Source organism: Cetorhinus maximus, chromosome 28 (assembly GCF_964194155.1).
Source record: "Cetorhinus maximus chromosome 28, sCetMax3.hap1.1, whole genome shotgun sequence".
In the NCBI taxonomy this organism is placed as follows: Eukaryota; Metazoa; Chordata; class Chondrichthyes; order Lamniformes; family Cetorhinidae; genus Cetorhinus; species Cetorhinus maximus.
This window is the reverse complement of record NC_135906.1, coordinates 5279705-5301288: the sequence shown is the minus strand read 5'-3', so window position 1 is coordinate 5301288 and position 21584 is coordinate 5279705. Positions and strand designations below refer to the sequence as shown.

The following is a 21584-nucleotide window of genomic DNA, read 5'->3' as shown; positions in this document are numbered from 1 at the left end:
TGCTGAATGAAGAAATTCCCTGGTACGTTAATCCTAAATGACTGGCGCCTGACCTGAACTGACAGCCCCTAATAGTAAACTCTCCAGTGATGGGGTAGCAGTCTCTTCACACTGACCCTGTCAATCCCCCTCAGAATTGTTTTCAGGGGATGGGATGACTTCATTGTTAACCCCTGTGTAGAACATTCTCATTTCAGATCAGTTCTTCATTCTTTAACCTGATTCTTTCAGATGATTGGAGATTTCCTCATCTACACCACCCACCTGAACCACACCCCAGAGTATCATGGATCTGTCATTGTGAGAACGAATGGAGCTGTCGTTCCCATTGAGTGTCGTTATTTTAGGTGAGAATCTTTACTCGCTTTGTCAATAAGATCTACAGCTGCTGGTGTTCTCTGAAGTTGTCCTAAAATGATTCCCCTGCCTTTCCAGGAAGGGCAATGTGAGCAGTAACCCCAACAAGCCCACCTGGATCCCATTCAGCTCCACCAAGTCTGGAGAAGGGCATCTGTCATTCTCTCTGCGCCTAATGAATGGTATGTGATGGGTGGATGGGGAGTGATTTCCTGTAGTCACTCACTGGGAGTTACAGCCACTGTCTCGAACCCTTGTCCTCTTGTACTTCAGGTGACTGGCTTACAGAGCGCACTTCGACTGTCTACTACCTGGGTGAGCTCATTCACATTGAGGCCTCTGTTTCAATGACCAACCACATGCCCCTGAAGCTCACTGGAGCGACAGAGATTGCTGGGCGACTTGGTGGAAGTTTACAAAATTATGAGTGGCATGGACAGAGTAGATAGTCAGAAGCTTTTTCCCAGGGTGGAAGAGTCAATTATTGGGGACATAGATTTAAGGTGAGAGGAGAAAACTATAGAGATGTGCGGGGCAAGTTTTTTTACACAGGGTAGTGAGCGTCTGGAATTCGCTGCCAGAGGAGGTGGTGGAAGCAGGTACGATAGTGGTGTTTAAGAGGCAGCTTGGCAAATACACGAATAAGATGGGAATAGAGGGATACGGACCCCGGAAGTGCAAAATGTTTTAGTTGACGGGCAATATGATCGACGCAGGCTTGGAGGGCCGAAGGGCCTGTTCCTGTACTGTACTTTTCTTTGTTCATTGCTGGCCTTGCTCCTGTACAGGAAACACAGGCAAACTCAGGTCAAACAGTGATCAAATGATCAATAAAGCAGAGACTCCTTCTACCTTGTGTCAGGGAGCTGAATGGTCTATGCATTCTCCTTGTTAGTTAAATATCTCCATGGACCTAATGACTGGTGTTAGTCTATCCAAGCACAGAACTAGGCCTCCTGAATGATGGGTTTACTGAAGGTTGAGAGAAGCAGGAATTGCTCATTTTTTTTCTGGGTGCTTCAGACCCCAGGCTTGGTATCTATAGCCACCCAGTGTGGGGGAGGGGGTGTGAGCAGGCCTGGCATGTGGGGGAGGGGATGTGAGCAGATCTGGGGCCTCCTTGTGGACCTGTTCCTGAGCCTGGCTGGTGTGGGTGTTTACTCAGGCTGCCTCACTCTCTTCCATGGTGATGTTCACCCCCTGGAGAGGGGGCTCACTGTATTGGAGTGTTTGAGGTTTGCTGTCATCAGTGGTGCCAGAAGGACCGAGTGGATGATCCATCTCAGCCTCCTCCTGAGGTCTCCAGCATCAGATGCCAATCTTCAGCCAATTTGATTCACTCCAGATGATATCGAGAAATGGCTGAAGGCACTGGCCCTTACAATATTCCAGCAATAGTACTGAAGGCTTGTGCTCCAGAACTTGCCGTTCCCCTGTTCAAGCTGTTCCAGGCGTTAGAAACTGGAAGGAGCGAGTGTCTCTGGTGAAAAGAAAACTGGCCATGTGGGAGCGATGATCCCTCTCCATTGCGGGTAGGAACCTGGTCGTCAGGCGTGAGGCACTCTCGCTGTTGCAGTACATTCCCATCGAGGTGGCTGTGGTGGGGACGAGACCGTTGTTCACCTCCTTGTAGATTGTGCCTTTGCAAAGAAGGTCTGGAGAGAGATGCAGTGGTTTCTGTCAAGGTTCATGCTGAGCAGTTCTGTGACACAGGACTCTGTGCTCTACGGGCTGTTCCCAGAGACACACACCGAGACAAACATCAACTGCAGCTGGAGGATCATCAACTCGGTGAAAGACGCTCTTTGGGGCTGGGAAATGTATAGACCCCTTGGGCTGTCCAGCTCACAATTATTGTCTGCATTGAATACTCATTGTATTATAATTGTATTGATGCATCTCAGAGAGCAACATGATGTATGTTGATAACTGCAATCCCATTGTCTAATTGTCTGTAATGACCAGATTGAAATGGTTGTAATATTCATTGATCGTATTGCAGCAGCTTGTGATCCATGTGTAAAAGTTGAATTTAATTGTACTTTTTGTGAGGGCGATTTAGAAATGTTTTGTAATGTTCTTCCAGATATTTTATGAATGAAATATATTTTTCCAAAAAAAAAGGAAAGCTATTCCTGAGCTGCCCAGCAGAGTGTCCTTGCCAGCGCTGCGGTGTGAACCCCTCACAGGAGAGATCAGTGTCCTGCCAGTCGGGTCCAAAGCTCCCCCTGGAACAGACATGGACACTTTGGTAAATTCTGCAGCTCAAAATCCCAGCCCCCCACAGAGAGGCCAAAGGTCATCCATGAGGCCGTGTCCGAAATCCCAGAAGAGCCACAGCCATGCTTCTTGGGTGAGGTCAAAGGTTGTGGTTCTTCATTTTGGAAGCTGACCTTCTGGTAAATGGACAACTGACAAATTTTGAATTTGATTCAGTGCCTGTCCTGTCAGACAAGGAACCGCGGCTCAAAGACCTCTGGTTTCGAACGACGGACACTCCACTCTCCGGGGCAGGAGGAGTCCGACTCCCGGTTATCAGCATGATCCTGAAACCACTGAGGTATGGCAGCAAACAGATCTTTGAGCTGATGTCTGTCACCTGTAACCAGCCTTTCTCTCTCCTGAGCAGGGATATCTGCGAGGTCCTGGATCTCGTCCAGAGGGCAGAGGGTGTCAAGACCACAGCTGTCATTGGCCAGCCAGAACCGCACGGTTCTGAGCGTTCAAACACTGAAGAGTATTCAGACTCGGACTTCACCTTCCATCTCTCTTCCCTCTTTGTTGGAGCCGATTTGTCCACTATCATCGTGGGTCCCAGAAAAGTGGTCAGACCAACCTACCGCCCACGAGATTACCATGGCACCTCCAGTAGATGTGGTACAAGTGAGTGACCAGCAGTCTGAGAAGTCTCTACCTCCAAATCCGATGATGGTTCAACTGGTCAACACAAACTGTCGCGGAAATCGGAGTGAACACTCAGACCCAGGAGGTTTGTCTCGGAAGCCTTTATTAATCGTGATATCACGGAGAGCCCAGTAGCATACAAGGTAGCTAGCTGGCACTCTGAGGAAGCATCAGAGCACACACATATTTATAGTAGAAGTTGTACATATCAAAGAGCTTGAAGGTGATAAGACTGTCTAACTTTCAATGATCAATTACATTGAGAATCATTGTCACACAATTAGTCTATTCTAATTTATGACTATACAGGATATTGGGGGAAGCTCAATTAGTAATAAAAAGTGAGACAGAGAATAGATAACCATGCTTGACCTTATCTTGAGTGCTAGTGGGTGCACACTCTAGAGAACAGATGACCATTGCTTGATCCTGTCTCCTTGTGTTGGGGGCAGACATCCCAGCCCCGTCTCAAGGACTCCAGGAAGCCTGCCCATGGCACTCCCCTTTCTCCCCTCCTGCTCAATTAGCTGGCAGCTGCAGGTGTACCTGCTAGAACAAAAGAGGGAACTGTGCTGTAGTATTCCACTATGGTGCTGACGAGAGAGGGAACTGTGCTATAGTGTTGCACTATGGTGCTCACGAGAGAGGGAACTGTGCTGTAGTGTTCCACTATGGTGCTAACGAGAGAGGGAACTGTGCTGTAGTGTTCCACTATGGTGCTAACTGTTTAACCCTTAGTTGACCTGTTGATGTATTTTATTCTTCCACACAAAACCCACGGCGCACACACTGCAGCTTCCAGCCAGCACGTCACACCCACAAGAGATGCTGGACCCTGGGAGCATCCTCTCACCATAGACAATGAAAAGCAGATGTGGGCGAACCAGTAAACCACCTTCTCACCACAGGAACGCTCTTCCTCAGCCTCCAAGGCATTGAGACGGCCCACACAGAGAAAGAAGAAGAAAAAGCAGCGCCAAGGAGACGAATACAATGTACGTCCACACCACAAGAAACCATCGAGAGTTTTGTTTTCTAGCATTTTCTGTTTTTATACAAGTTTTCCAGCAGCTGCGGGATTTTGTTTTTATTTAATCATCAGCTTTACTTCCATTTTCTTTCTTCACTTCACCTTCCGTTCCCATCCGACTGCCTGGGACACGATCACTGTCCCGGAAAAGGGGGGAAGAATGCATCACCTCTTAAACCGGTTCAGTAACAGTCAGGGGAGTGAAAGGCACATCCGGAGACTCCGGATATTTATAGAGAACAGACAGTCAGTCGGAATTTGGGAAGGGAAGGAAGAAGGCAACATCATTAATTCAACAATTTACTGACACACATCTCTCTGTCTCTCTTTTGATCCCTCGATCTGTTTCTGTCTGTTTCTGTCTTTCTCTCTCTTTGTCTCTCTCTGTCTCACACCCACTGTCACACTTCCTTTCTCAAAATCTTTGTCTCTCTCTGTCTTTTACTTTGAATCTGTCTACAGAGCACTAAATCTCTCTTTGTCCCTGACAACCTCTCTCTCTATCCCTCTTTGCCTCCATTGGTGTCTCTCTCCCTCTCAATCTGTCTCTTTCTCTCATTTCCCTCCATGTCTCTCTCTCTCTCTTTCTGTCTCTGTCCCTCTTTACCTCCATCTCTCTCTCTCTCTCTCTATTTCTCTATCTGGGCTGAATTTCTCTCTGGGTTCGGAGACATGTTTCAGTGTGTGAATGGCCACACTGCTTATTTTCTGAGGAAATCCGATTTTCCTCTGCATTCCCGAGCCCATGTCATTTTCCTCAGGTTTTTTTGTGGGTCAGGAACGTCGAGTGTGAAAAATACCGCCCCCCCTCTCCCCGGCTGAGGTCAGTTTCCCCATTTAAAATGGGGGTGAAATCGGATTTCCGCCCACACACCATTTCCATTCATGGGTGGGCGGGGGTTTTGGAAACACATTAAAAACACATCAGGTTTGAGAGTTCGTGAAGAAATTGGAGGGCCTGCTGAGGAGTCTGGAACATTCTGAAAGGGAAGTATAAAGTCTTTTCACACTTTTAAATATCCCTATTAGATGCTGCATTGTAATTTCGATGTATTTTGGATGCAGTGATTCATCATAAGGATCTGTCTTTTAAAGGTAAGTTGAGCCTAACATTGACCAGCCTTGTGAATTTGTTCACATGCATCATGGTGTTTTTCCAGTGGAGAAAGTACCATAATCCAGTGAAACGTGTTACAAAATGTCCTGTCAGCCTACGCTGTCATCTTTTCTACTGTGATTTAAATGGCTCTGGCTGATAAAAGAAAACATTGGTTTACACACATAAAAGAAAAACTACCCTTGAGAAAAATTTAACCACCTGCCCTCTTACTTCCCAGAGAGCAGTCAATTGTTTGGACAGCTGTGGCCATTATCAATGCTTGACTGAGTTTCATTCACACACCAGTGGAAACCCCACAGTGTTGGGCATGGCATGAAATACATTCAAGTGTTTATAAAAACCGATAGAACACAACATGTGTATAACATTCCCCAGTTGCTTTCTCAATTCTACTGGATTGTGAAGGGAGGGATGGGTCAGAAATCCCACTGATCCGCATTATACATCAAGTACAGATGAACTGAAATAAAGTTCAGTCTTTAACAGCGAGGTGCTATTGTGAGGTAACAAGGGGAGACTGTCTGATCCTGTTGTTGAATTTCATTTTGATCAAACATTTCTTCAACTCTCTGCTGAGGAATTCCAAGTTGGAGATTGCCTGTGAGATGTCAAATGGCCTCCTGCTTCCTTGCATCATTCTATAATTGTACAGACAGAATGTTGGTCCAATTCCCTCTGAGCTGGGAGAGGATCAAACACAGATCCCGGTTATTATAAACCCCACACCCCAACCAACTGAACAAGCCTGTCCTTTACTCTCTCTTTCTCACAGCCTCGGCTCCTCACTTTTTCTGTCTTTCCAGCCTGTTCTGTTCCTCTGACCTTCATTCCTGACCTTCTATTGACCACGGCCGACTCACTGTCCCTCTCACTCCCACCGTCTCTCCGCCCCTTCACCCACTTCCAAACACCTTGGTTGAATAGCCCCTTACAGAGCTCAGTTGGGAGGGGGTTAGACTGAAAATCGAAAGGTCCCGAGCTCATTCCGGATTTTTCTCCTTTCCTTTGTGTCACCACTTGGGTTCAACTCTCGAGCTGCCTGATTTACTCTGAAATTATTTCCCCAGCGCTGAAGATTGGACTGGAATAGAGAGACATTAAGGGTGGGAAATATTTCCATTTTCTCTATTTAACTGAGTCTCGATCTCCTTCTGTCCTTTTCTCTGGTTTTTCCCTCTCTCGGGGTGGGATGGATATTTGATTTGCTGCATTTGTCCTAAACGGAAACCTTTTCCACATCTCGGACGGTCAGACACACTGGGCGGAATTTAATAGGCGAAGCCTGGGTCCCGTTGGTGGGAGTGGGAGTGAGGCCAATTCCGTTTGCGTGTCGAGAGCCGGTGTGGACACCAGACCAATTAAAACGTAAAGAGCCAGCGGTGGGCACGTGGGGCAGGTGTGATCACACGGTGGGCACGTGGGGCAGGTGTGATCACACGGTGGGCACGTGGGGCAGGTGTGATCACACGGTGGGCATGTGGGGCAGGTGTGATCACACGGTGGGCACGTGGGGCAGGTGTGATCATGCGGTGGGCACGTGGGGCAGGTGTGATCACAGGGTGGGCACGTGGGGCAGGTGTGATCGGGTGGTGGGGGTGGGCAGGAAATGCCCGAACACTGTCAGGTGATTAATTTGCAGAATGGGGCAGGTTATAAAAGACCCCGGGACAAACATGCCCGCTCCACAGCCGGGAGCAGCTCAACTGGGGGCACAAATTTCAGAAAAGGAATTTTATTCTTTCAAGCGAAGAATTCACCCCCCGTTTGGGGCTGTCACACTCTCCACCCAACCCGCACCATTCAAACCCTCGTAGTTTCATTTAATCCCCTTGGGAACCCCCTCAATCCCCTCCCCCACAATCCAATTACCTCAGGGGACACCCTCACTCCCCTCCCCCACAGCCCAGTCAGCTCCTGGGACCCCCTCATTCCCCTCCCCGACAGTCCAATCACCTCCTGGGTCCCCTTTACTCCCCTCCCCCACAGTCCAATCACCTCCTGGGTCCCCCTGCTTCACCTCCCCCAAAGTCCAATCACCTCCTGGGACCCCCTCACTCCCACCCCTGCTCAGTCATATGTCTGAGGTGAGACAAAGAGTGGCTCCATGGTTTAGTGATGCCTCCCTGCAGGTTCTCCTCCAGGCTGTCCGGGAACAGTGGGAGTTGCTCCGGGTGGAGGGAGGGTTGAAGCTGGCAGAGATGGGTGACCATTCTGAGGTGGCAATGGTTTACAGGTGATGGTGTGTGGCTCAGTTCGGTGCCTCATTCCTGCACAAGACGAGTCTCTGACATTCCTGGCACATCCCTCCATGGCCCTCACATCTTGGAAAGGTGCTGCAACATTCCTGGCCTCTTCCTCAGAATCCTCACCATCATCCTCACCTGAGTCAGAGAGCAGCTCCTCATGTCTTCACCTGGCAATTCCTCTCCTCCCTGCAATGCCACATTGTGCAATGCGAAGCCCTCGACTCACCCTCAGACACCATTAACCTGCCCTCCCTCAAGCTGCACCTGCCCTCCATCAAGCTTCAACTGCCCTCTCTGAGTGTGGATCTTCCCTGTGGGGTATAACTGCCACCCAGGACACAATGACATCTGACAGGATGGACTCAACCCAGTATGCCAGACATTTGCTCTCCTCCCAATTCTTCACCCCTACCCACACTGCCCAACCCCCCAGTGTCTCTCTGTTGCTCCCATTGATACCCCGACCCAACCTGCAATACCCCCCTCTCCGCTCTTGCTGCTACTGACAGTCCATGTCCGTGAACATTCTCCTCTTCCCCTACTCTTTGCCTCAGAGTTCAGCAAAGAGAACCACTCACCGCTTGACCAAATGGACCAGCTCACCTGGTACATGCCACCTTTAACCAGTCCTAAATCAGGTGGCACAAGTTTCCCGTTCACCGCTGACTTAATCTTGATGGTCGGACTTAATGTGGAAAAGTTGTAATTTAATGAGTATTCATGGGATGCTCATGTAGGGAAAAGAAGTTCCCGTCATCGGACACTGTGAATGCCGACCCACCACTGAAACGTCGCCAACTCAACCCATTAAAATCTTTTTTTTCATTCATTCATGGTATGTGGGCGTTGCAGGCTGGGCCAGCATGTATTGCCCATCCCTAATTGCCCTTGTTCAGAGGGCATTAAGAGTCCGCCACTTTGCTGTGGGTCTGGAGTCACATGTAGGGCGACCAGGTAAGGACAGCAGATTTTCTTCCCTGAAGGACATTAGTGAACCAGATGGGTTTTTACAATACTCGACAATGGTTTTGTTGTCATCATCAAACTTTTAATTCCAGATTTTTATTGAATTCAAATTTCACCATCTGCCATGGTGGGATTTGAACCTGGGTTCCCAGATCATTACCCTGGGTCTCAGGGATGACAAGTCCAGTGACAAATCCACAATGTCACCACCTTCTGCCATCGGGAAGATGAGATTTCGGTTCCTGCCAGATTAAGTCACTCCGCCCACCACATTCCCACTCTCGATGGCCCCATTAAACTCTGCCCAATGTAGGAGAGAATGTGCAAGGTGACGGGGATAAGGCAGGGGAGTGGAACTAGGTGGAAAGCTCTTTCAGATAGCCAGTACAGGATCGATGGACCGAATGTCCTCCTTCTGCACTCTAAAGATATTGTGATACTGTGAAACATTTCAGCTCAATGAGCCTTCAACTGTACAATTTTAATCCCGGTGATTCAGTTCTTTTCATCATTGAATTAATTGAACAATTAGATTTAACGGATATTTCAGCACATTCTTCAACTGCTCTCTGAACTTAGTCTGGGTCACGGCATAAATACAAGTGTTTGTGCAGCAACTCAGGAGCTGCAGCATGAAACCTAACTCCTCTACAACTACATGAAACTGTACAGACCTATACCGTAACAACCACATCCGGTACCATACAGAATAAACCATTAACGTTGTCCATAACAGGATGAAATTGGCCGAGATAACAAACAGTAAAATGATGGATTTCCTTCGACTCTCCACCTCTGGGTCTCTGGGACTCTCCCCACTGCTGTCAGCCCGGAGTCTCCTGCGGGCTCTGCTGCTCACTAAAATGTGTCTGACAGTGAAAACATTGAGCAGCAAAATCACAACAAATGGGATAAACGGGGTTATAATCTGATGCAGGAACTCAATTGATACCCAGACTGTAGAAAACCGAACAGACTCTGGTACGAAACAAAAGAAGGGGGAGTTGAACAGCAAATACCGAACTGTGTATATAAAATACCAGATAATATTCTTTAAACAGCTCAGAACAGTCACTGTTCCCAGAACCATAGCTGCCATTTTACTGGTGCAATATTTACTTTTCAGCTTCTGGCCACAAATGGCCACGAAGCGATCAAAGGTGAAAGTGACGGTGAACCAGACAGAACAGTCAGTGGCTGCATGAAGCAGGATGCCATGGATATTACATATCGGCATCAACTTCAGGAAAAGAAACTGTTCCCAATAAACAATTGGAATGTGTCTCAATATCAGGTCGATGATAATTACCAGTAGATCTGCTGCTGCCATGGCCACCAGGTAGTAATTCACACATTTAGAGAGACCACATTTTCCCTTAGACAGGGTCACAATCGTCACTGAGTTAGCTGTGAGGAAGGGGAATAAATAGGAAAATTATTCTTCAGGGTCGGAACAAAGCTTTCAGATTGTTTCAGGAAATTGAGATTTTCAGAAGCACTGTGTCCAGGGATCTATTGCAATGATTCTACCTGAAAGAACAAACAAGAAATTTTATATTGTGGTGAAGGCAGGAGAGATTAAATGGCAAAAACAATGACACTAAAATTAATAAAGTAAATGTTGATCATGATCCTCCACTTCTTCCTTTCCCCCTCAAGACACTTCACAGGGGCAATATAAAACAAAATATGACACTGAGGCACATAAGGAGATATTAGGTCAAATGACTAAAAGCTTGGTCAAAGTGGTAAGTTTTATGGAGTGGCTTTCGGGGAGCAAGGTGAGATTGAGAGGTGGAGATGTGTAGGGAGGGAATTCCAGAGCTTGATGGCCAGGCAGCCAACAATAATGGAGTGATTGAAGGAATGGTGGAAATAGTGGGCACACTGACCATAACCTTTCAAACCTCCTTGGATATGGGGGTGATGCCAGAGAACTGGAGGGTTGTTAATGTTCCACCCGGTTTAAAAAAGTAGAGGGGGATAAACCCTGTAACTACAAACCAGCCAGTCTCACATCAGTGAAACATTGGGGGAAACTTCTAACTTCTAAAATCTGCAACAACTTAAAATGTGGCTTGGAAAACATGGGCTGAATTTTCCGTTCGGCGGGTGGGTGGAGCTGAAGCAATTGTGGGCAGCACTGCCATTTTTCGCAGGGGGTCCAATTAAGGCCCACCCAGCGCATTTCACACTCTCGTGGAGAGCGGGACTTTTAAAATTGCTGCGGGCGTGTCCAGACCGCTGGTTCCAATGGGGAACCGGCAGTCTGTATAAAATAAGGCCAGGCAGCCTCCTTTAGGCTGATCACCATGGCCAGCTCCAGGTTGTACTGCAGGGGGTCTGCACAGCAGGCTGTGGTAGAGGGAAGGCCAGAGGAGGAGGGCAGGCTGCAGGGTGTGGGCCAGGAGCAGGGCAGGCTGCAGGGTGTGGGGCAGGAGCAGGGCAGGCTGCAGGGTGTGGGCCAGGAGCAGGGCAGGCTGCAGGGTGTGGGCCAGGAGCAGGGCAGGCTGCAGGGTGTGGGCCAGGAGCAGGGCAGGCTGCAGGGTGTGGGCCAGGAGCAGGGCAGGCTGCAGGGTGTGGGCCAGGAGCAGGGCAGGCTGCAGGCTAGGCCAGCAGGGGGCCAATGTGCCCCTCGCTTCTCTGATGACTGCCTTGCTGCCCTTGTTGAGGAGGTGGCAGCCCGGCGAGAGGTCCTGTTTCCCCAGGATGGGAGGAGGAGGGCCCCCCCATGTGATGAAGTGGGCCTGGCAGGAGGTGGCGGAGGTGGTCACTTCCAGGGATGTTGTGCAGTGAACATGGATCCAGTGTCACAAGCGCTTCAATGATTTGTTGCGCTTTGGAAGGGTGAGGACCATGTTGACCTTGGCCATTTAACCCAGCAGGTAGCCTTAGCCTTTGAGGCCAACCTGCCTCCCTCCATGTCTTTGTGTCGTTACTGCATTGGGCATTTGGCGTGAGCTGGGTGGTCAAGCAGATAGTGACCATGCCTACATCAGGCTTAGTGGTTGATGAGAAGATGGGTTCTCCCTGCACCATGTTCCTGTTCTGCTACCTTAACGGGTCTGCCCAGCAAGGTCCCTGTAATCATCCTTACTTTCCACGGTCCTACCATTTCTCCTGTTTTCCCGTACCTTGTTTGTCCTGCCCAAGTGCATAACCTCACACTTATCCACATAACATTCTATGTGGCATTCCTTAGGCCATCTGACCAGCCTGTCTGTATGCACCTGTAATGTTTGGGCCTCCTCCTGACTATTCACCACCCCACCAATGTTCCTCTCCTTTGGTACTTGAAGGTTGAGCACATTATGAGCCTGGGGGGAAAGGGATGAATTGTGTTGCTGACTGAACGCTAACTGACCCACTGTCCTTGTTAATTTCAGCATCATCAGAGCATGGCCGCAATGAGGATGTCCAGATGCCCCCTTCCACACCTGAGGGGTATCAATTGTCACGAGCGTCACACCATTTCAGTGAGGCAGGCATCAGCGCAGCGACTACCACATCAGTGTGGAATGTAACATCAGCTAGTGTCCCGTAGCACAGAGGAGAGGGCACTTCACAATCGCTGGAGGAGATGGCACAGACAGAGAGAGCCGATGGTGCCAGCAGCCAGAGGACTGCAGGGGACTAGGCGCATGCTGAGTCCGGCAGTGATGATGTGCCTCTGGAGATGTCCGCCATGCAGCAGCTGCAGGACAAGCGGCCGGGTGCGCGGGAGAATCTGGGAGTGTTGCATGAGTGTGTGCTTCACTTGGTCTCTGTGGTGGAGGAATCCAGGCAGAGTGTCAGTGATGGCATGAACCTCATGTCAGAGCGTCAGGCTTCCTCCATGGAGAGATTGTCGACGCTCATCGAGAGGGGCTTCAAACAAATTGATCAGCTTCTGATGGGGTTACGCTCAGACCTGCAAGTCCTCACAGCGCTACTGGCCACAGGTGGTCATTGGCAATGTGGAAGTTGTTCTGGGCACCAACTGTCCCAGCGCGGTGCCCATCCACCTGCAGGGAGCAGGGAGGTCCAAAGTGACCTCACATCAGCACAGCAGCTGCCTGTTGTCTGTGCGTGCTCCTCTCAGGGCGCTCCGGATGAGGGCAGCAGCTCTGCCCCTCTGCCAGTGACCGTTGCATCCATTGAGGCTGCGACAACTGGGGAGGTGCCAGCTGTGGAACTGGCCACTCCCTCCCAGGCTGTGCCAGCACAGGCTCCACGGGCCAGATGACGTCCGCCAAGGTCATCGAGGCCAACAGGACAGCAGAGTCAGCAGGCTGTCTCACAAGCCACTCCGAGCGATGGGGCAGCACCAAGACGTAGCACCCACAAACGCAAGCATAAGGCACGTTAGGCCCACCACGGTTTTGTCACTGGTGCTTTTGTGTTGGCCCGAGATTAGGGAATTTCTATTTTTCAATGTTGGAGCAACATTTTGTTTTGATTTTTGTGGCACCATCTGATGGATGGAAATAAAGTCCACATGTGTTACCATGGCTGAGGGAGGCTTCTTTGTGCTGTATTTGTATGTTTCACAGACATATCATGAGTATTTGAGTGGACATTGATGTTTATGTAGGAAGCCCTTCGTTGCAGCTGATGAGGTGGAAGATGTAGCACCTAAGTGCCGCTTATGGATGCGCCAGGCAATTCTGGTCCTGCAGATCCATTTGTGCGGAGCTAGCTGAAGGTTCGTTGGATTAAAGTCTCCCGGGTGTCCCTGCCTCCTTGGTGTAGTAGCGGGTTGGCGTGCTGCCCCTCATCATTGCCCTTTGCTTCCTCATCCTCTGAGGCACTGCTGGATTCATCGTGTGCAGCCTCATACACTGCATCAAGGTCTTCATCGTCCACTGCATCCCCCCTTTCCAGTGCAAGATTGGGGAGAGTGCAGCATGCAACCACTATCACCAAGACACGATCTGGGGGGGTACTGGAGTGTGGCCCCTGAGCGGTCCAGGCATCGGAAGCGCATCTTGAGAAGACCGATGGCTCTCTCCGCCACAGCCCTTGTGGAGGCGTGGCTCCTATTGTAGCGCTGCTCAGCTTCTGTTCTTGGCTAGCAGAGAGGCGTCATGAGTCACCTTCTGAGGGGATAGCCCTTGTCACCCAGCAGCCATCCATCCAGCCGAGTCAGAGCACTGAAGAGCCCCAGCACCTGGGAGTGTCTGAGGGTGTAGGCGTCGTGGGAGCTGCCTGGGCACCTTGCACAGACTTTCAGAATCAGCATCCTGTGATCATACAGTATCTGCACGTTCATGGAGTGGAAGCCCTTCCTGTTGACAAAGGCACCGGGCTCACCTGCTGGCGCCTTGATGGCCACATGTGTACAGTCTATAGCACCCTGGACGCGGGGGAAGCCAGCAATGGCCGCGAAGCCTCTGGTTAGCTGTGTCTGACTTGCCTGGTCACAGCGGAAGTGACTGGAGGTCAATGCCCATCTGAACAGAGCATAACAGAGTGTAACCTGCTTGACATAAGTGTGGACAGCTGATTGGGAGACACCACAAAGATCACCCACTGAGCCCTGGAAGGAGCCTGAGGCATAGAATTGGAGGGCAACTTTGACCTTCAGCACCGCTGGCATGGGGTGTCCACCCACACAGTTAGGGGAGATCACAGGGCCAAGCATCTGACAGATGCTGTTGACTGTTTCCTTTGACAGTCGGAGCCTCCTTCAGCACTGCACCTCAGTCATATTGAGGTAGCTGCTTCGCTGCCTGTATATCCTGGCAGTGGGATAGTGGCGTCTTCTGCGGCCCCTTCCACCTTGGACTCCCTCTTAGCCCTGCGCCCCTTGTGCCTGTGCCTGGCCTCCCAAAGGTGGCTCCCCTGGAGGCTGATTGTCCACTCCTGGCCTCCTCCTTATTCTATCCCTCCCTTCCTCCTCAGAGGAGCTGCCTCCAGTGGAGATGTCAGAACCCATACCCAGGCTGAATGGAGGCCTCTGGAAAGCTGCAGGCCCGATAAAGGTTCCTGACTGGAGAGTGCTGAGCTGAAGCATCAAAGTACAGAGAAAGCTGCTGGAATTCGTTCTGAGCTGCTACAGGTCACACAGGCAAGTTTAAAAAACTTGCTGCAATAAATGTTTCACATAAAACACTGACAACCCCACTGAGCCCACATATCCCGCCCGTGGATGAGTTTCATTAAAAAGTCACTTACCCGCCTGCCCGTTGTGCCCGTGCACAGAGCCGATGATCACACGGGCACCTCAAAATCAGCGTTGATTGCCGAGTTAAGGGCCTTAACAAGCCCTTTAATTAATGGCAGGCGAACGTCACACTTCATCGCGCGCCCGCCCAGCTAAATATCGCGATGGCGCGTGGTGACATCGGGACTCTCAACAAAGTGGTTTGAGATTCCAAGGACACAAATCATTAAAAGCTGGTGGTCAGGTAAAGGTAGCAATAAAAAAACGATGAGTGGAATGTTGACACTTACCTCAAGGAAGCTGGATTGTAAAAGGAATGAATTTCTGCTTCAGTTGTATTGAACCTTGGTCAAACCCCATCTGGATATTATATTCAGTTCTGGGCACCCAGCACAGGAAGTGCCGGGTAGATTCACCAGAATAAAAACGGTGCTTCGAGGGTTAAATTATGAGGAGAGGTTGTATAAGCCTGGCTTGTATTCCATTGAGTTTAGAAGATTGAGCAATGATCAGATTGAGGTGTTTAGAATGTTAATAGGATTGAAATCGGCCCTCCTGGTAAGAAATCCACTTTTACACTCTGTCCCCCTTGTAATGAAGCCCAGCATTCAACTTGCCTTCCTAATTCCTGGCTGGACTTGCATGCTAACTTTTGGAGTTTCATGTATGAGGGACACCCAGTTCCCTCTGTACTGCAGCATTCTGCAGTCTCTCTGCATTTCAATAATATTCTGCTCTTCTGTTCTTCCTGCCAAAGTGGGTAACCTCACGTTTTCCCACATTTTTATCCATCTCTGAAATATTGGCCGACTCCCTTAACCCATCGATATCCCTTTGCCGGGATTTTCCAGCCCCATGTGGCAGTGCCCATCACAGGGGATGGGGCAGGTCAGCCAAAGTTCCATTAACATTTGGCGGGACCGGAAGATCCTGGTGACAGATGGTGCTGGAAAATCCTGATCTGTGTGTCCTGGCAATTTGCTTTCCCACCTATCCTTGTATTGGATGCAAATTTGTCAATAATACACTCGGTCCCTTCATCCAAGTCGCTCATATGGATTGTAAGTAGTTGAGATTCCAGCACGGGTCCCTGGGACACTCCTCTAGTGACTGTTAGCCAATTTGAAAATGAGCTAATTCTCCTGACTCTCTTTCCTTTAGTTACCCAAACCTCTATCCATGCAAATATATTACTCCCAACATCAGGAACTTTTGCCTTGGATAATAACCTTTTATATGGCATCTTATCAAATATCTTTTGGAAATCCAAATACACTACATCTACTGGTTCCCCTTTATCCACCCTGCTTGTTACATCCTCAAACAACTCACATGAACTTGTCCAACACAATTTCCTTTTCACAAAACTAATCTGCCGTTTGTATTCTGATTTTCTCAATTTTCTGCTCCTGCTTCCTTAACAATGGGTTTCAGTGTTGAGGGGAGGCGATGGTGTAGTGGAATTGTCACTGGACGAGTAACCCAGAGACCCAGGGTAATGCACTGGGGACCAGGGTTTGAATCCTGCCATGGTTGGTGGTGGAATTCGAATTCAATGAAAAATGTGGAATTAAAAGTCTAACGATGACCATGGTGCCATTGTCAATTGTTGTCAAAACCCGTCTGATCTGCTATCCTTACCTGGTCTGGCCAACATGTGACTCCAGAGCACAATGTGGTTGACTCTTCCATGCGACTCAGTTGTATCAAACCACAACAAAGCTCCAAACAAAGGAATGAAACCGGAAGGACCACCCAGCATTCCCCTAGGCACCGGAAATGACAACGGCAAACTCAGCCTTGTCAACACTGCAAAGTCCTCCTAACTAACATCTGGGGGCTAGTGAAGCAATGGAATCATACCTTACAGATTAGGTCCCGGACACCACCATCATCATCATCCCAGCAGAAGTTGCGGCACTGTGGTATACAGTCGGGAGGGAGTGTCGACTCTTGACCCCATGAAGTCTCATGGTATCAGGTCAAACATGAAGGAAACCTCCTTCTGATTACCACGTTCCCTCCTCCCTCGGCTGAAGAATCAGTGCTGCTCCATACCGAACACCAAATGGAGGGAGCACCGAGGGTGGCAAGGGCACAGAATGTACTCTGGGTGGGGGACCTTAATGTCCATCACCAAGAGTGGCTCATTAGCACCACCTCTGGCTGAATCCTAAATGCCATAGCTGCTAGACTGGATCTACGGCAGGTGGTGAGGGAACCTATAAGGGGAAAAAAAAATACTTGACCTCATCCTCACCCATCTGCCTGTCGCAGATGCATCTGTCCATGATAGTATCGGTAGGAGTGACCATTGCACAAATCATTGTGGAGACCAAGTCCTGCCTTCACATTTAGGATACCCTCCATCGTGTTGTGGGGCGCTACCACTGTGCTAAATGGGATAGATTTCAAACAGATCTAACAAATCAAGACTGGGCTTCCATAAGGCGCTGAGCGCCATCAGAAGCTGCAGAATTGTACTCGAACACAACCTGTAACCTCATGGCCCTGCATATCCCCCACTCTACCATCATCACCAAGCCAGGCGATTGACCCTGGTTCAATGAAGAGTGCAGGAGGGCATGCCAGGAGCAACACCAGGTATACCTAAAAATGAGGTGTCAACTTGGTAAAGCTATAACACAGGACTATTTGCGTACCAACCAGCATCAGCAACAAGTGATAGACAGAGCTAAGCAATCCCACAACCAACGGATGAGATCTAAGCTCTGCAGTCCTGCCACATCTAGTTGTGAATGGTGGTGGACAATTAAACAACTCACTGGAGGAGGCAGCTCCATAAATATCCCCATCCTCAATGATGGGGGAGCCCAGCACATCAGTGAAAAAGATAAGGCTGAAGCATTTGCAACAACTTTCAGCCACAAGTGCTGAGTGGATGATCCACCTCAGCCTCCTCCGGAAGTCCCCAGCATCACAGATGCCCATCTCCAGCCAATTCGATTCACTCCACGTGATATCATGAAACAGATGAAGACCCTGGATACTGCAAAGGCTATGGGCCCTGACAATATTTCAGCAATAGTACTGAAGACTTGTGCTCCTGAACTTGCCATACCCCTAGCCAAGCTGTTCCAGTACAGCTCAACACTGGCATCTACCCGGCTATGTGGAAAATTGCCCGTGTATGTCCTGTACGCAAAAAGCAGGGCAATCCAACCCAGCCAATTACCGCCCCATCAGTCTACTCTCGATCATCAGTAAAGCAATGGAAGGAGTCATCAACAGTGCTATCAAGCAGCACTTGCTGAGCAATAACCTGCTCATTGATGCCCAGTATGGATTTCGCCAGGGACTCTCAGCTCCTGACTTCATTACATCTCCAGAACCTGTGGAATTTTGTAAGATGACAGCCCATGCATAAACTCTCTCTGCAGCCACTTCTTATAGGACCCTAGAATGCAGGCCATCAGGTCCAGGGGAATTGTTAGCTTTAAGTCCCATTAGTATTCCCATTACTCTTTCTTTCGTGATAGTGGTTGTTTTAAGATCCCTGCTCCCTGTAGCCCCTTGACCTTCCACTATTATTGGGATGTTGTTCGTGTCGTCTACCATGAAAGCAGATACAAAATACTTTCTTCATTCATGAGGTTTGGGCATCACTGGCTCAGCCAGCGTTTATGGCCCGTCCCTCATTGCCCTTTTGAAGGTGGTGGTGAGCTACCCTCTTGAACCACTGCTGTCCCTGTGGTGTAGGTACACCCACACTGCTGTTAGGGAGGGAGTTCCAGGATTTGGACCCAGCAACAGTGAAGGAACGGCGATATATTTCCAAGTCAGATGGTGAGTGGCTTAGCAGGGAACATCCAGTTGGTTGTGATCCTATTTATCTGCTGCCCTTGTCCTTCTAGATGGTAGTGCTTGTGGATTTTGAAGGTGCTGTTCTAGGAGCCTTGGTGAGTTTCTGCAGAGCATCTTGTGCACTGTGTATTGGTGATGGAGGGAGCGAATGATTGAGCATGGGGTGCCAGTCAAGTGGGCTGCTTTGCCCTGGATGGTGTCAAGCTTCTCGAGTGTTGTTGGAGCTGTACTTGTCTAGTCAAGGGGAGATTATTCCATCACACTCCTGACTTGTAGATGGTGGACAGGCTTAATGGAATCAGGAGGGGAAATACTCACTGCGGGTTTCATGCCTTCTGACCTGCCCTTTTAGCCACAGTATTTATGTGGCTCGCCCAGTTCAGTTTCAGGTCAATGGTAACCCACAGGATGTTGATAGTGGGGAATTCAGTGGTGGTAATGCCATTGAATTTCAAAGGGAGGTGGTTAGATTCTCTCTGGTGGGAAGTGTTCATTGCCTGGTACTCATGTGGCACGAATGTTACTTGCCACTTGTCAGCCCAAGCCTGGATATTGTCCAGGTTTTGCTGCATTTGGACATGGGCTGCTTCAGTATCTGAGGAGTCCTGAATGAAGCTGAATATTGTGCAATCATCAGTGAACATCCCCATTTTTGACCTTATGATGAAGGGAAGGTCTTTGATGAAGCAGCTGAAGATGTTTGGGGTTTGGACACTGCCCTGAGGACCAAGGCTGTGATGAGGTCAGGAGCAGAGTGGCCCTGGCAGAACCCAAACTGAGTGTTAGTGAGCAGCGACAGTGCTATCAAGCAGCACTTGTGACAACCCCTTCCATCACTTTGCTGATGATCGAGAGTCGACTGATGGGGCAGGAATTGGCTGGGTTGGATTTGTCCTGCTTTTTGTGTGGACAGGTCACATATGGGCAATTTTCCACTTTGCTGGGTGATGCCAGTGTTGTAGCCGCACTGGAACAGCTTGAACAGGGGAACGGCAAGTTCTGGAGCACAAGCCTTCAGTACTATTGCTGGAATATTGTAAGGGCCAGTGCAGATGCAGATCCAGGGCCTTCAGCCATTTCTTTAATCATGAGGAGTGAACCAACTCGGCTGAAGACTGGCATCTGATGCTGGAGACCTCAGGAGGAGGCTGAGATGGATCATCCACTCGGTCCTTCTGGCACCACTGATGACAGCAAACCTCAAACACTCCAATACAGTGAGCCCCCTCTCCAGGTGGTGAACATCACCATGGATGAGAGTGAGGCAGCCTGAGTAAACACCCACACCAGCCAGGCTCAGGAACAGGTCCACAAGGAGGTCCCAGATCTGCTCACATCCCCTCCCCCACATGCCAGACCTGCTCACACCCCCTCCCCAACACTGGGTGGCTATAGATACCAAGCCTGGGGTCTGAAGCACCCAGAAAAAAAATGAGCAATTCCTGCCTCTCTCAACCTTCAGTAAACCCATCATTCAGGAGGCCTAGTTCTGTGCTTGGATAGACTAACACCAGTCATTATGTCCATGGAGATATTTAACTAACAAGTAGAATGCATAGACCATTCAGCTCCCTGACACAAGGTAGAAGGAGTCTCAGCTTTATTGATCATTTGATCACTGTTTGACCTGAGTTTGCTTGTGTTTCCTGTACAGGAGCAAGGCCAGCAATGAACAAAGAAAAGTACAGTACAGGAACAGGCCCTTCGGCCCTCCAAGCCTGCGTCGATCATATTGCCCGTCAACTAAAACATTTTGCACTTCCGGGGTCCATATTCCTCTATTCCCATCCTATTCATGTAGTTGTCAAGCTGCCTCTTAAACACCACTATCGTACCTGCTTCCACCACCTCCTCTGGCAGCGACTTCCAGACGCTCACTACCCTGTGTAAAAAAACTTGCCCCGCACATCTCTATAGTTTTCTCCTCTCACCTTAAATCTATGTCCCCAAGTAATTGACTCTTCCACCCTGGGAAAAAGCTTCTGACTATCTACTCTGTCCATGCCATTCATAATTTTGTAAACTTCTATCAAGTCGCCCCTCAATCTCCGTCGCTCTAGTGAGAACAATCCGAGTTTCTCCAACCTCTCCTCATAGCTAATAACCTCCAGAATGAAGCAGAGATCAGGGAGACAGCTGTCACAGTCAGGGCCACGATCAGGACCACCTCAGACTCCACACCTACAAAGCAATGAGAAACCAATGGTTAGTGAAGGAAACACTGAGGGGGAAATGGAAACCAGCAGTCGGCCAACTCACCACCTGGAGACCTCTCCTGCATCCTTCGCTCAGCCTCATTCAGGGACTCTGTTGCCAGCTTGGTCACATCAGTATCCAGAATGAGCAGGGCTCCAGGTGAGGCCTCACCCTCCCACTTCAATTCAGCTTCACTCTCTGCAACATCAAACATTCCAGTTAGAGAGGGGAAAGGGGGACGTCCAACATCTAGAGGATCAATGTCCCACCAGCTTCAGGTTCAAGATCTCTCCTTCCTCTGGGACCAAACCACAACTCCCTTGTGGCACCACAGTTACCCACATGGCAACAGGCACAAATGTCAATGCTTGATTCCTCCAAATGGGGTCCAGCTAAACAAGAGAAAGAGCCCATCAACCAGGTTGTGCATCACATCCCCACACAACGTCCCTGATGGGGAGAGAGGGAACTTACACATTCTGCACCTTCTGGAAAGTACAAGCTTTGTTCCTGGAATCCCTCTGATCCAATGGAGCAACTTTCAGGTGACAGGTGATGAAAATCTGAGGGACACATTCAACACAAGTCATGATTCAGTGACTCCCTCCCAACATGGAGACCCCAATGATCAGCTTCCTCTTACCAAGGAACGGTCATCTCCAAGGAAACGGAACGCATCCAGGTCAAACCGGAGCTTGTACAGCTCCCGCTCGTCTCTTGGCAACACAAAGGTTGAAAAGGAGTCCTCAGCTTTGCTGTCCAGGAGGCAACTGAAGAAAGATTAAAAAGGGACAG

At 49.4% G+C, this 21584-nt stretch overlaps 1 protein-coding gene across 1 annotated transcript in view; it reads left to right on the top strand.

Moving 5' to 3' along the window:
- Positions 1-20264, top strand: part of LOC144668989 (EVI5-like protein) — a 96623-nt gene extending 76359 nt beyond the window's left edge. The window contains exon 5 of the mRNA XM_078531525.1: positions 20248-20264. The gene's annotated coding sequence lies outside the window, so the exon portion shown is untranslated. The remainder of the gene's footprint in view (positions 1-20247) is intronic.
- The last annotated feature ends 1320 nt before the right edge of the window (positions 20265-21584 follow it).